This window comes from Opisthocomus hoazin, chromosome 1 (genome assembly GCF_030867145.1).
Source record: "Opisthocomus hoazin isolate bOpiHoa1 chromosome 1, bOpiHoa1.hap1, whole genome shotgun sequence".
Lineage (NCBI taxonomy): Eukaryota > Metazoa > Chordata > Aves > Opisthocomiformes > Opisthocomidae > Opisthocomus > Opisthocomus hoazin.
In genome coordinates this window covers 115,058,083-115,073,474 of record NC_134414.1, presented here as the reverse complement: position 1 = coordinate 115,073,474, position 15,392 = coordinate 115,058,083, and positions in this window count along the sequence as shown.

Sequence of the window (15,392 nt, the reverse complement as noted above, 5' to 3'; positions counted from 1 at the left end):
TATCTATCCATCCACTTCAGCCAGGATGTATTGGCTTGGAGATAGCCATTTGTCCATTTGGAACCTTTCATTGACCAGTTCATGTCGTGTTAATCTAGAAATGCTTAATAGGAAATCACTGGAACAATTGGAATAAAGGGAAGGATTTGGGGATGATAACAGAGCTAGAAGAGATAGGGAAAAAGCAGAATCACACCACACTACCAGTAGTCAAGTGTAAGGTGGTGGCAGAGCAGCAGGAGAAAGACATAAGAGAAAAAAAATATCAGAGTGGATGAAAGTATAGCGAAGTCAGTATGTGGGATATCCATTTAACATGGAACTCTCTTCACTAATTCCTACTGACTAATTTCTACTGACTTCAGATGGCTTGCACAGTAGACTTCTAACACAGTGAAGGAGGGTAGAAATTAAATAAGGGCAGTGTGTAAGGTATGGAGACAGCAATCAAGTTTAAAACAGAAAATTCAAGACATTTGACGGATTTGATAATATAGGTATTATTAATATAGATATCCTCAGGAAAAAATGTATTTGAGGTTCATTATATTAAATGACTAATGGCAAGAAATTAAAAACTGTAATGTTAACTCATATTAACTTTAACTGGAAATTCTAGTTCCCCAAAACCTGTCAATCTTCCTATTCCTTCTATACACAGTAGCTGGCCTTTATTTCCTATCTCATCAAGAAAGATCAAAGTGGCATTGCAGTGGTTAGCCTAGAGGAATATTGTACAGGAGTCTGTGATCCACATAAGGGTTAATCTAGGTATATGCGTCTGTATCATGAGTGTTGTGTGATTGCTATTTGGTCAATATATATACAGCCAATGTATAGTTAGTGGATGGACATGTAGTCAAAGTGTAATAATATCAAGTATATATATAGTGTATTGTCTTGTTCAATTGAAATATTACATACACCTGTTCAGGAACTGCAGCTTTATAAATAAGATAAGAATATTAGAGTGCATTGTCCAAGGGAGTCTTCAAAGCTAAGTACGTATTCCAGTCCTGGCTGCTGTCATTGATTGAGAAATCTGTTTTGACCAAGACTCTGTCAGAATACCAGTGATTCGCAGATTAACTGCGGCAAATGGTGCAGTGGGTTGTTTCTGGAACCAGGAGTAACCCTATGTTTTCCATAATGCAATAAAACACACCACTGCTTGCACTTCTGTGAAAAATTCACAACCAGACCCTCAGTCTTTCTTTTTTTTTAAACTGTTGGAAAATGAAAAGCATGCTAAAGCTCCATTCTAGTTGTTTTTACTCACTAATTTGGCCTCATTTAAGAACTGTAGACTGCTTGTGCCAAGATTTTATACACTGCTTTTTCTTTCTCTCTCCACTGTGCCAATAAAAATGTTTTTAATTGGAAGACTGATATTTATTACTTTCAGTGTCACTTCAAGGAATAAATCTACAATGGAGTAAAGTGCAAGTCAATAAAGTAATGTACATACATCAAGCAGACTTTTTACCACCTAAGGTACTATGGTACAGACAATAGAATTCTTTGAAATGTACTGTAAGGTAATGTTCTTAACGGTAACTGTAAATTCTGCAGTGAGCCAATAAAAGTGTTCTTTTATGCTCTAATCAAGGTCAGTTTTTAAATACCCTAAGATGCCTTAGACTGTTTTAACCTCATCCCTATAGAACTGCTCCTTTGAATTAAATGGGAAATTTATTTTATCAATTTTGTGCTTCAAAAATAAAGTAAAAACTCTGTATAGTTAGTAGAGCCTCCACCTGTAATGAAGGCCTCTAGAACCTGATAGCCTCAGACTTACTGAAACTGTATGGTTACATAAAAGAATTATCTAGAACCTACCTAGTAAAATAGACACCGACAGACACTTATGCAGTATAGCATCTCCTACTTAGCTGGATGGCCTGCTGTAAGCCAGAATGAGCTGCGTTCAGGCCAAAACCTAATCTTACCATAGTGATCCTTTGACTATCTAATGCAGTAATCACAGAATCCCAGAATGGTGGGGTTGGAAGAGACGTCTCTGGATCATCTAGTCCAAAACCCCTGCTAAAACAGGGTCACCTACAGCAGGTTGCACAGGACCACATCCAGGCAGATTTCAAGTATCTCTAGAGAAGGAGAATCCACAACCTCCCTGGGCAGCCTGTTCCATTGCTCCGTCACCCTCAGAGGGAAGAAAGTCTTCCTCATGTTCAGATGGAACTTCCTATGCTTCAGTTTCTGTCTGTTGCCCCTTGTCCTGTCAATGGGTACCACCAAAAAGAGTTTGGCCCCATCCTCTTGACACCTGCCCTTAAGATACTTATAAGCATTTATAAGATTCCCCTCTCAGCCTTCTCTTCTTCAGGCTAAACAAGCCCAGCTCCCTCAGCCTTTCCTTGTAGGAGAGATGCTGTAGTCCTCTAATCATCTTTGTAGCCCTTCGCTGGACTCTCTTCAGTAGTTCCTCATCTTTCTTGAACTGGGGAGCCCAGAACTGGATGCAGTACTCCAGAGGGGGCCTCACTAGGGCAGCATAGAGGGGGAAGAGAACCTCCCTCAACCTGCTTGCCACACTCTTCTTCATGCACCCCAGGATACCAGGTATAGCTGCATTTTTTTTCACATTTCTCTGTGAAATTAAAAATCCCAGACAGCAAAGGGATCCATTTGATGGACTTAGCTCGCAGTGTGTGGGCTGTGCGGTTGGCTAGACAACCTTCAGGCTACCTTCTGTCAAAAAATTATGATGGAATCATCAAGTTGTCCATGGAAACACAATACCATCTGCAGTGGTCATTACAATCCCTTAGCAAATTGGCAGACAAAAAGGTATACAAATACATTACTGAAGTAGTATTATGATCAGGCAGATTCACTTAAATTTATTTTCATTAGAATCATAGAATACTAGAATAGTAAAGATTGGAAAAGACCTCTAAGATCGTCAAGTCCAACAGTCAACCCAACAACACTGTGCCTGTTATACCATGTCCTAAAGTGCCATAGCTACACATTTTTTGAACACCTCCAGGGATGGTGACTCCACCACTTCCCTGGGCAGCCTGTTCTAATGCTTGACCACTCTTTGAGTAAAGAAATTTTTGCTAATACCCAATGTAAACGTCCCCCGATGCAACTTCAGGCCATTGGCAGGCAGGCATTTTCTGTTCATTTTTCATTTAGAATCTTTTAGAGTTTTCTTTGAAATAGTACATAAGGAAGAGTAGGCAAGACTTGGCTATATCAAATAGCTTCCCTCAGACAGGCTGTATGTCCATGTCCCACCACACTGATTTCAAGCTTCTGTGTATGCTATGACAGAGTAACTTTCAGATCAAATTTGCTCAGTTCACAACCAAAATTTTGTTTTGTTTGGATTTTATTACTACCAGTTCTGTCAGAGCATCCTTAAATCTGAAAGACAAGCTACATTTTTTTCCAGCTCATGCATTTTCCAGTAGCAATGAGATCTCTGATGGCTTAATTAAACCCCTGCTTCGGCTGGTACTAGCCTTATCCCTGATGAGGACTTCAACCTGTGCAATTCTATAGAAGGTGAGAGAGATGAGGAAATTACAGATATAAAGCAAAACACATTATGGCAGTGGATTTCCACAGCTGTAACTGTGTGTCAAAAATAATAAAAAAACCCCCTTCAAAATTCTAGAAGCAGCACATGAGAAAGTAAGAACTTTGACACCCAGATGCAAACCATCCTACTTTTGGTTTGGTATAAAGATAAAAAAAAAAAAAAAAGAAACTACACACCTTGCACACTTGCTTCTTTTAGATTTGCAACAGGAACACTTAGATGAAGCAAAACCAGAAGTCTTTTTCCCCAATCACTTTTCTGATAATTTCTTAGTAACACGTTATGTAGTTTGACAGCAGTCTGTGCAAGTTCATCAGGTTTTTTTCTAGAGCGTTTAACATAGCACCACTTTTAGTACAGAACATACTTTATGCTGTTACCATTTCTAATCCTTCTGAACACTTCGTGCCTTTTAGGCTGAATTTATTTGTGCAAATGACATGCTGCACAAGGTCTATAAATGCAGTATACAATTCTCCAAGAAAATGAAATAAAATTCATTTCACTGGTTAGCATTACAGTAAGAGCTGAGGTTGGGAAGCGACTGCAGATATGTGAACATTGAGTAGCTAACTTACAAATATAGTAATTATTGAGATTTTTCAACACTTCAAAAAATAGAAAAACAGAACTGTTTTTACTCCCTTATCTCTAAGCTGAAGAGGTTGCCAAGATTTCCAAGTGCCTGATGATGTCCCAGTGACAGACAGGTCAGAAGACTAATTACAAGCCAACCCAAGTGGCAGAAGTAAATAGCCATTTTTCACTTTCTGAAGAAAGAAAGCTGATTAATTTGCAGATGAAATTTTTCAAAAGAGAGTATTCTGCTCTAAAGTTCTGCTTCAACTTCGACAGTAAAGCACAACACACTAACAAAGAAAATAGACACAAATAACTAGCGATAAAAAAGATCCTCAGAGTCTCTGTGCAAGCAGATGATCATCAGCTCTTTGCTGGAATGATCTGTGCTCAGCATTACTTTTTGTGCTGCTCAGTTGCCCAGAACCTCTGATCATTATTGTCACCACCTTTGCTAGTACGATCTAGAAGGAAATCACACCTGTCCCAAACAGCAGACTACTTTAAACAGAAAACATAGGTAACTGATGTAAGATAAGTACCGTTATCCTTACTTTACTACTGGGATCTGAAGAACTACTAGATACATTTCAGGATGTTGGAAAAGCTAGAAATGAAGCCCCTGTCAAAGCTTGGCCTTGGTGACAAAACTACCCTTTCTCATCAACTTTTCACTTAACTACAGATAGAAAAAGACTGAGAGCTGAAGCTGGGGTGCAGCTGCATCTGTTCTTCTGAATGTTAACATGCTGTTATTATACCCTGGGGAACTGGGTATCCAGCTGGCTGGTTACACATTTCAGATTATTTGATCCCATATAGTTGGTATAAGATGTTCAGACTTTGAAATAGGCACACAGATATTTGCTAAAATATTGCACAGCCATCTTGACAACTGCTCCTGGATTCCAACCTTAAATGTAAATAATAACACTCAACTTTGTAAGCTGATACTGTGTGAGTGAACTTCAGTAAAGTAAATGTGCACAGATAAGCGAGGAGGATCAAGGGTAACAGAAGGGGATAATGAAAGAACTAATTAGGGTCAGGTTTTCAGTAATTATGGTGGCCTGAAATGAAATTTACACTTTGGACATTATCTCTAGGCAAATTTAAAACAAGAAAGAGAAGAGAAAGTCAAGTTTCTGTGCTGAGCAGAACACAGATTTGTAACAGACCTTCAGGACTTCAGCAGCATGCTGCGGTTCCAGGGTGTACTTTGAAGGGAAATGTGAAGGATAGTCTGACCTAGCATCAGCAGGGCGCTCTGCCCTGCAGCCTGGGATGGTTTTAAAGTGCTGGAGCACAGATTCCTGAGAGGGACAAAGCCAGGCTGAAGAGAGCACGTTCCTAATCCTCATTTCAACTCCCAAATTCCAGACTCTGATCCCTTAGAAACTTAAAAGTTTTCAAGAAAAGGGTTACATACACTAGTTATAAATCCCAAGGCAATTTTATTTTTGTATAGGAACTGTCCCTTCCCACCCTCCTGCAACTGTTGTCTTTGTTTTTAGTCTTAGTCATAATGTTGTCCCCTGAATTTGGCCACTGGCAAGAGTAGGAGCTCAGAAATCATCACTCACTCCTGGGAGAAAAAGTTCATTTCTTTTGTTTTTCTTAGTATGTGACTCCACTGCAGTGTTCAATTTCAGGCTAAATACTTTGCTTTCTTTATGAACTAGAAGTAAGGTATTATTGTTCAGATCTGAAATGAAAATAAACCTCTGTATTTATACATTTACAACATTGCTATTGTAATTATTGGGCTTGACTCTTCTCATTCATGTTTCATTTTAGGACTTCCAGGTAGAAAAAGTAGAATATTCCTCCAGAGGGAAAATTCTGCTATCTGACCAAGTCTATTTCAAATTGTCAAAATTGAATCCACAGCATGCAGAGAAGTTTGTGTTCCAGAAAATTACCTTCCCTAACTCCAGTTCTTTTTATGACCATTTAGTTCACCTTTGTTCTCTTCCTCTATTTCACAAAGATGACGTGAGTAATGATTATTATATTAGCTCTGGTACCATGAATGCTACAGCAGACTTGCAGCATAATTCTCTTCCTCCTTAGGGAGCTGATATTTTTATTCACAGCACAAGAAAACTTAGTTTGTGGACAGAATACTTTTTCCTTGTTTCTTTTTCTTTATTTGGTGCTTTGATGCAATAAATTGATTAGATAGACTAGACAGTAGTTTCATAATCCTGTTCTGAGCCTACCAGAATTAATTACTGTTCACATAATACTATTCAGGAAGTATGTTTTAAAAAGCAGAATACTCATTATGGTATAATTTTCAAGGATGCCATCCACATGGTATAATTTCCAACAGTTATGGGGACGGATGCTTGCAAATTGCAAAAGGGCAAGACAGGTAGCAGCTGAGGAGTTATCCAGTAATGCCAATTGGTGCAATGTGTGGTCCTATGTGAGGTTGTCATAGCATAGTTCTTCTCCCCCATTAGATCAGATTTCATCTGCCCTGGACGCAAGTATCAGTGTTCTGCCAGTAAGTGCAGATGAGGTTGAAAAGCTGCAGAATGGATCTGAGCCCACTGAAATGAACAACAGCATTTCCACTGGCTTCATGACACCTTGTGTCTGGCCTTCAATGTAGTCCTTTGCACAAGACTTAAGACAGTTTTGATCCAATTCCTGTGCCTCAAATAATCCAAAGTTCATAAAAAATGTATGTGAAAGTGTATCTATCTGGAGACTTTTTAGCAGCTTATTTGCTGTTTAATAAACAGTTCTCAGCATCCACAGCTGACATACCTTGACAGTTCCGCTTACAGATTGCAAAACTGGAGTTTCATTTGAAGATGATATCAGGGTGACATTTGGAGAAGCATATATACAGTCGTCTTTTGGTTACAAATACAAATAAAGCCTTGAAGTAAATCAACATTTGTATTCCTTTGCCACTTTTGTTTTGCACCTTGCATCTGTAGTGATACACTTGAAAGCACACCTACTGCATATTTGAAGAACTATATAAACATTAACGACTGCAACCGATTAATAGCATTGGAAGAGGCAGAGCATACAACTCGCTATTAAAGGAGAAGTGGTTGCCACAATAGTGGTGTATAGCTAAATGTGACAAGATATTCAGAGGCTATTAAGTTGATGTTGTATTGTATTGAACAAGTAAAGATAGCCAGTGATGACTCATGTCCTTTCCATCACAACTTAATACATGGATACAGAACTTATATTGATTTTCATGGATAAGCAAGTAGATCTGAAATCTGAAAACTCGATGAAATATAAATTATGGAATATGGACCATGTGTAATGATCTCATAACAGGGTGAAAAGTCCATCACTTGGAGGAAGTATGCTAAACTGCAAAGGTTTATTTTGACACACCAGCACAATAGGTTTGGTTGGGGGTTTTTTGTTAAATACAGCTTCTTTCTCTGAAGCCTTGACTCTAACTATAGAAAGTTCTAATATGGAAAATGTAGTTTGTCATAAAGTGGAAAGTATTAATGCGAAAATAGTAACATGAAAAGGGCAACTTCAGTCAATACCACAGAATGAAGAAATATGAAAGAAAAACTAAGTATTTGCTGTTTTTAAGTAAGAACTTGACTATCAGATTCCAGATTCATTGCAATTAGAAACATTAGGTAAAAAATGATTTTACCAAAAGAGATTTTCTACATAACAGTTTCCACTTAATTTACTTTGTGGGGGATTTCAATGAATATTCCTCCACCAATTGATGTTTTTACTAAAGATTTGTTTCCATAAAATTATTATTATTTTTTTTTTTTTATAAAGCAGAAGTGAAACCTCTCAAGTTTGTAACTCAAATAGGCTTTTAACCAAAAATTAAGAATTTTTCCAAAGTTACTTTGGCCAGCTTCTATCATAACTATGACAATATTTTATTAGTAAGGGTCTGAAGATGCAAGCAGACCCTCTTGGTTACTTGTCTGTATACCACACAATAAGATCAAAAATCTTAAACAGAGAAGAGTACTCAATCATCAGAAATGCAAGTGTACAGGTTATTCAGAAGCTGAGAAGATGCAAAACGGCGTTCAGCAGTCATCTTGTTTCCTGAATTCTGCAAACTGGTTTGAGTAGTCAATCAGGGGCTTTTTCAGCCTTTGAAAACAGAGTATGCTCTTCTTAGGCTCCTCATTGCTCATTTCTTTTTAAGTTCTCTTCCCTTCCTGCCCCCAGAAGATGGCATTGTAGGACTCTCTAGGAAACAGTAGTAGGGCAACATTTTTGTGCAATTTTCATCAGCCATGCTTTGTTATTATTGTTTTTAAAATAAAATTTGTGCCATGGATTTATTCACATTCACTACAGAGGAATCCATCGCTTTCCAGAGGGCTTCCTTCTGTTCCCCAGGACCTTGGACATTTCAGCTACCCAAACATACAATTTGCATTCACACTTGGGGAGCACCAGCGAAGATATTTGTGGAATATGACTTTTAGTACCTTACATCTCCCAGATACTCACCCCAAATTAAAGCAGACCACATAATTAAGTTCTGGCCTCCCTGCTAGGTTACCATCAATTTTGGACAGATCACGTGGCTCAGGACAATCCCAGATATGGCTCCAAGAGGTCATGGCACCCTGGGAAAGTATCTTAGATGTTTGGGAGCAGTTCAGTGACATCATGTAAGCCAAGATCAATCAAGCCCCTGAAGAGATACTGGATTTGCACTATTTGTAGAAAGAGGATTCCAAGTCTTGGGTCATTCAAGTCAGCAGCAAGGTTCTCAAGGGCCTTCAGGCAAGTAAGACAAGATCTGCAACACACATGCGATCACAATAAGATACTTTGAGATTTTTCAGGTTTTGTTTATAATATCTGGACTAGCAAAACTATCTTTAAGATGTTCAGATACTAAAAACTTTTTAAATACAGCTTTTATAATAGACAGCTTTTATAATAGACAGCAGAACCACTCCTTTCTAGCTTCTGTGCTTTCAGGATGGAGTCAGTCTTGATGTGAATGGACAACTGGGGAAGAACACTTCAGGAAAAAGAAGAATAACAAAATATAAATTAAAAATTCATTTCCACTCAGATATTCCTACAGCACTATTTGTAAACATTTGCAAGTTCTCAAAGATACTTTGCTGTTTTATTTTCCTTAACATGCTTAGGAAAATGTTTGAGATACAGTACCTTACTGCAGATGTAATTTAACTCATATCTTTTTCTGATCCTTTTAACAATTAGACAAGAAACATTCTTTCCTGTGCTAATTCAGCACCACAACATACCTATAGCCAGTTCTGCCAACTAAGATCACTACTTCTAGGACAGTTCCCATGCACCCACTTCGCTGCAATACCTTAGTCCATCTTACTAAGAGACAGTCTCAGGTTTTCCATATTAGGTAGCTGGAACAGCCACAAACACTTAGATGTTTTGCGTTTAATGATTTAATTACTTTTGCTCCCTACTAAGAGACCAGAAACATGCATCTTGCATATGCGAAATTATTTTCTTCTTTCATCTATGGCAAAATAACCTTATACTGTCGGTGATTTTCTAAAGAAAGATTCTGTTATTAGTATAATAGAGTATTTCTCTCTTCAGAGAGGAAAGAGGACCATGTGTAGAGAATGGCATGCAATAAACGTCAGTGCAATAGAAGGGAAAATGAGGGGGGGTAAGATGGAGATAAAGCAGTATCCAAAGGAAAAGATTCAACTAGTGAGAGATTATGATATATTGAAGTGCACTTATCTCCATGAGTGGTGCTCTGGGTTTGCATGGCAAGGCTTTACTACCGGGCGGGCTACAAGGGTGGGTCCTGTGAGAAGCTGCGAGAAGCTTCCCCCATGTCCAATAGAGCCAATGCCAGCCGGCTCGAAGACGGACCCGCTGCTGGCCAAGGCCAAGCCCATCAACAATGGTGGTAGCACCTCTGTGATAACATATTTAAGAAGGGGAAAAACAGCAGCCGAGAGAGAGGAGTGAGACGATGTGAGAGAAACAACTCTGCAGACACCAAGGTCAGTGAAGAAGGAGGGGGAGGAGGTGCTCCAGGCACCGGAGCAGAGATTTTTCCCCTGCAGCCCATGATGAAGACCACTGTGAGGCAGGCTGTCCCCCTGCAGTCCATGGAGGTCCACAGTGGAGCAGATATCCACCTGCAGCCTGTGGAACACCCCGCACCAGAGCAGGTGGATGCCTGAAGGAATCTGTGACCCCATGGGGAGCCTGTGCTGCAGCAAGCTCCTGCCAGGTCCTGCGGACCCGTGGAGAGAGGAGCCCATGCTGGAGCAGGTTTGCTGGCAGGGCTTGTGACCTTGTGGGGACCCACGCTGGAGCAGCCTGTTCCTGAAGGACTGCACCCCATGGAAGTGACCCACACTAGGGCAGTTCATGAAGAGCTGAAGCCTGTGGGAAGGACTCACGTTGGAGAAGTTTGTGGAGAACGGTCTCCCATGAGAGGGACCTCACGCTGGAGCAGGGGAACAGTGTGAGGATTCCTCCCCCTGAGGGACAAAGAGTGGCAGAGACATTGTGTGATGAACTGACCGTAATGCCCATTCCTCATCCACCTGTGCTGCTTGGGGAGGGGGAAGGAGGAAGAGAAACGGGAGTGAAGCTAAGCCCGGGAAGAAGGGAGGGGTGGGGGGAAGGCGTTTTACGATTTAGGTTTTTTTATCACTATCCTACTCTGATTTGATTGGTGATAAATTAAACTCACTTTTCTCCCCAAGTTCAGTCTGTTTTGTCTGTGACCGTAATCAGTGAGTGATCTCTCCCTGTCCTTGTCTCAACCCTTGAGCCATTTGTCATATTTCCTCTCCCCTGTCCAGCTGAGGAGGGGAGTGATAGAGCTGCTGTGGTGAGCACCCGGCATTTATCCAGGCTAAACCAAAACAAGTGGGAAATTTAGTCCTAACTTGAAGAATACTAAATGTTTAAACATGATCTATGAAAGAAAGAAAAATGAAGAAATCCCTGGATAAAACTAGATGGTTCTGTTGGGAACGTGATTGCTCAACTTCAGTGCAAGAGAAGAGAACAGACTGGTCTCATGTGAAAATCTAAGGAGTAAAAAGAGAATTTACAAAGAAAGGAGAGGAAAATAGCCTGATAATCATATATTTTGGGAAATAATAAGAGATAGGAATAAGAAAGTAGTCGCTATGCATTTACAAGTACAAAGGCACTTTCCTGCCACCATCCACTGAACCCAAACAAGCTTACTATTGATCTCTTCATAATTTGATTAGTTATACGTGTGCGAAGTTTTTAGTTTTACATAAAAAAACGACCCAGACAAAAAATCAAAGCACTTTAAAAATGCACAACTACCTGCCATTAAGCACTTGGCTAAATTTGAGCTAAGAAGAGATGGCAATCTAGCATTCCCTATTGTACCAAATATGTCTCTAAAACTCTTCAAATCCCAGCAAAAAGATGGGTACATACACCAAATGAAATGATCACATTTCTTCAGTATTATGATTGAAGCAGCTTATATAGAACATAGGAATTAATGAGTTGTTGCATTGTTTTCAGACAGATAAACTCATGCTTACCACACTTGATTATTTTCTAGCTATCATCACTTTACTTGGACAGTGGGAAATATTATACTCTAAAATATATACACATTTAGAACATATACTAATACATTAGCATATACTAGTATATTATTGCATATAGGTGTTTATGTAATATATATTCTCTAATTCTTGATTCAGTTTGTGTCTCCCTGAAGCTAAGTGTTAAAAAAAAAGATTTTTTCACTCTTTTTCTCCTATTGAAGCAATCATAATTAAACAACTCGAAAAGAACACAGGATTTGTTGACAATGCAATCTTTCAAAGATGAACAAAAATGGTTTGTGTTGCTGCTTTTACGTATAATTTCAGTTCTCATGAGCAGCTCTACGAGTCTACAAGGGCTACAAGGATGGTGAGGGGACTGGAGCATCTCCACTACGAGGAGAGGTTGAGGGAACTGGGCTTGTTCAGCCTGAAGAAGAGAAGGCTGCGAGGGGACCTTATAAATGCCTACAAATATCTGAAGGGTGGGTGTCAGGAGGATGGGGCCAAGCTCTTTTCAGTGGTGCCCAGTGACAGGACAAGGGGCAATGGGCACAAACTGAAGCACAGGAAGTTCCGTCTGAACATGAGGAGGAACTTCTTCTCTCTGAGTGTGACGGAGCACTGGAACAGGCTGCCCAGGGAGGTTGTGGAGTCTCCTTCTCTGGAGATATTCAAGACCCGCCTGGACAAGGTCCTGTGCAGCCTGCTGTAGGTGACCCTGCTTCGGCGGGGGGGTTGGACTAGATGACCCACAGAGGTCCCTTCCAACCCCTACTATTCTGTGATTCTGTGATTCTGTGATTCTGAGTCTGACACTTGCAAACTGCTAACCTGTATGAAGGTAATAGACTCCAGAGACTGATTCTATAGTAACTTTTAGCCTTTTTTTTTGTTCTAATACAATTACTTACTTAACTTTATTTCATTGAGCTATGAAAAGTAACTAGCTTTTATTGTTGGTTAAATAGCCTGTTTACCTCACCAAACACATTCAGAGACTAATTAAAGTGGTCTTCATTTGGAAAGATGATCTGAAGAGGTTAAGAGTAATCCCTAATTATCTCACCTGTGGACTAACTGTATGGTGGACACTTTTCCAGTAATACTAACTCTGCAGTTTCACTGCATGCTTTCCCTAATATCTGAGTTCTACAGCCTGTTCACAAAACTAAACTTAAGAGTTTACACCACATACAGGAGAATGGCCAGGTGACATCAAAAGAAAAAAAAAAACATTCAAATCAGTTTTCTGCAGTGAGTTTCCTCCAAGAAGATGTGAAGTATATTCCATCCCATCCCCTCATAGATATAGCTTGTCATTTGACATTCAACTCTAGGGAGCTGAAGGCATTCCAAGTTTGGAAAGCTATGAAGCCATGGGTCAGCTTGTGCAATATAGCATTTGACAAGAATCATTTTAACGAGAATATATCCTTCAGGTATTCCATATATTTAAAGTCATAGTATGTATTGCATAAGCTTATTACATACAGCTTTCATTGTAGCAAGTGTAACGAGCATTCTTGGCACGCCAGTATTTGTTTTAGCTTAGGTTTAGCTAAGACAAAATGCCCCGGATATATTTTTTTTTTAACTAGTACCCTGGGTAGTACATCCTCTTGCAATAACCTTTGTTAAATATTCTCTAGGAACAGAATCATCTCCTCTCTCCTTCTATAAAGCTATACACTTTTTCAGGCTTTTACTCATCAAACTTCTCATATACAAATTCTTATTTCTTAAATTTCTAGATTTCTTTTTGTGCTGTATTTACCAGCAGTTCTCTTTCCTTCCTCCTTGAACAAAACTTTCCACCCTTGAAACAACTGAAGCTTTAATTCAATGATGTAGTCTCACGAGATTGTTCAGTCTTCTCTGTAAAAATGAAGTAAGGTCTACCGATTAGACTTCCTGGAGAGGATAATTTTTGTATTTCATGCATGTTATCCATTAAACTAGCTGCTGTGGGGTGTTTTGTGTGTGGATTGACTTCCCCCCTTCCCAAGTGGTTCACTTCAGGAAGTTGCAGGGAGAAGAGGATGAAAAGAAAGGAGGAAACCAGAACAATTTAGTATCAGTAGCATGTTCAGATGGTATCAAGTTGCCAAAGCTCAGTTTTGGACAGAAGAATGACAGCCAAGCCTTCAGAGTTCCTGGCATCCCCAGCATTGATTAGACCTCACTGGGAATGCAAGAACAGTAGTTATAACTGGCATTCCTGCTTCTGCAAGGTAGGGAGGATCACAAATAGCTTAACTCATGAAAAGAGATACCAGCATGTGTCCAGAAGAAAATGAATTCTGATTCCTGCTGAATCAGCCACCTTATTGCTGCAGAGCTGAATTAGCAACAATTGACATCTGCAACTGAATTAATTCCAGTTCTCCAGGAATCTGAATCATGAAACAGCGAGGAGTTGCTGACACCCTGTTACAGCCATCTGAATTACTGAATGTTATGAGACCACGGTAGTTCTCCTTATTGAAGGGAGATCTATGATGCAGCTACCCCTTATTAGAAAAGAAATCCCCCAGCGTGTAGGTAGCCTTAGTAGACCTTGCATCTGCATCACCATTTGTTCAAGAGACCAAATCTGTGGAGATCACTGATTTAGTGTTACATGTTAGGTTAGAATAGCAATATGACTTTGGGTTTAGCTTATTCTGAGCTTCATCATCACAGCTCATTTGATTCCAGTCAGAGAACGAGATCATGCTAATGAGCCATACTGTCTAGTCTTTCAAATGAAATGATAAAAAGCCAGTAAACGAGGCAGGGAACACCATAGGTATAGCAATGTAGGATACAAATGAAAGGCGATTATCTTACTGTGCAAATACTGAGCATTTTCCTTAACTGGAATACTGAAGGTTAGGTGTGGTTGATCCACCAAGTTTATGCTTTTGCAGGTTTTGCCTTATTTGCAGCTAGCTGCCAGGTGAACTCAAAGTTTTTCTCCATCCCACCCTGTTCGTCTTTCTCCAGCTGTATTTATACAAGCAACCCTTCTTCATTACAAAAACCTTTTCCTACTAAATTGTATCCATACACAAAAAGCGCAAATGTACACAAGGCTGAATCACTGGCTGCTCGGGCAGAAAGGCTGAGAACCAGCTGCCCTGGGATCCAGTTGCCAGCAGCTGCACCAGAAAGACAGTAGGCCAGAAATCTGGAATTTTACAAGAACGCCACCGCTCACCACCACTTCTGCTTCCAGCAAGACGCAGCTTTCCAAAGGCTCTGCTTTGCAGGACTTCTTGTTGGAATGAAGCCAGGGTAGTGAAGGACTGTTTTGTGCAGGAGATGTGTTTGTGTGTGTGAATGATAGGGAAGACAAAAGTAGCAAGGTCAGGAGCACCTAACTGTCAGTCCCCAGTATCGAAGCCTGAGAACTGGGATGACTCCTTCTCCTGGAGAGGAATTAAAGATCTAAGCCCCTGGATGTGAAGTCCTTAGTCATCCTTCAGTTTCTTGTGGCTTTAGCATGCTGATACAGTACAGCCTGCAGGGTCTAAGACATAGGCTTCTCTCTCCTCAAATCTGGGTAGGAGAAGTCATACTCCAGCGTATCATCCAATTGTCCTCTCTTGGGCCTAAATGGAGCTCTTTCTTAGTGGAAACTTGGACTCAAGTGACAGAAGTTGATCAGATCTGGTGCCTGCGCATGAGGATGTCATGAGCTG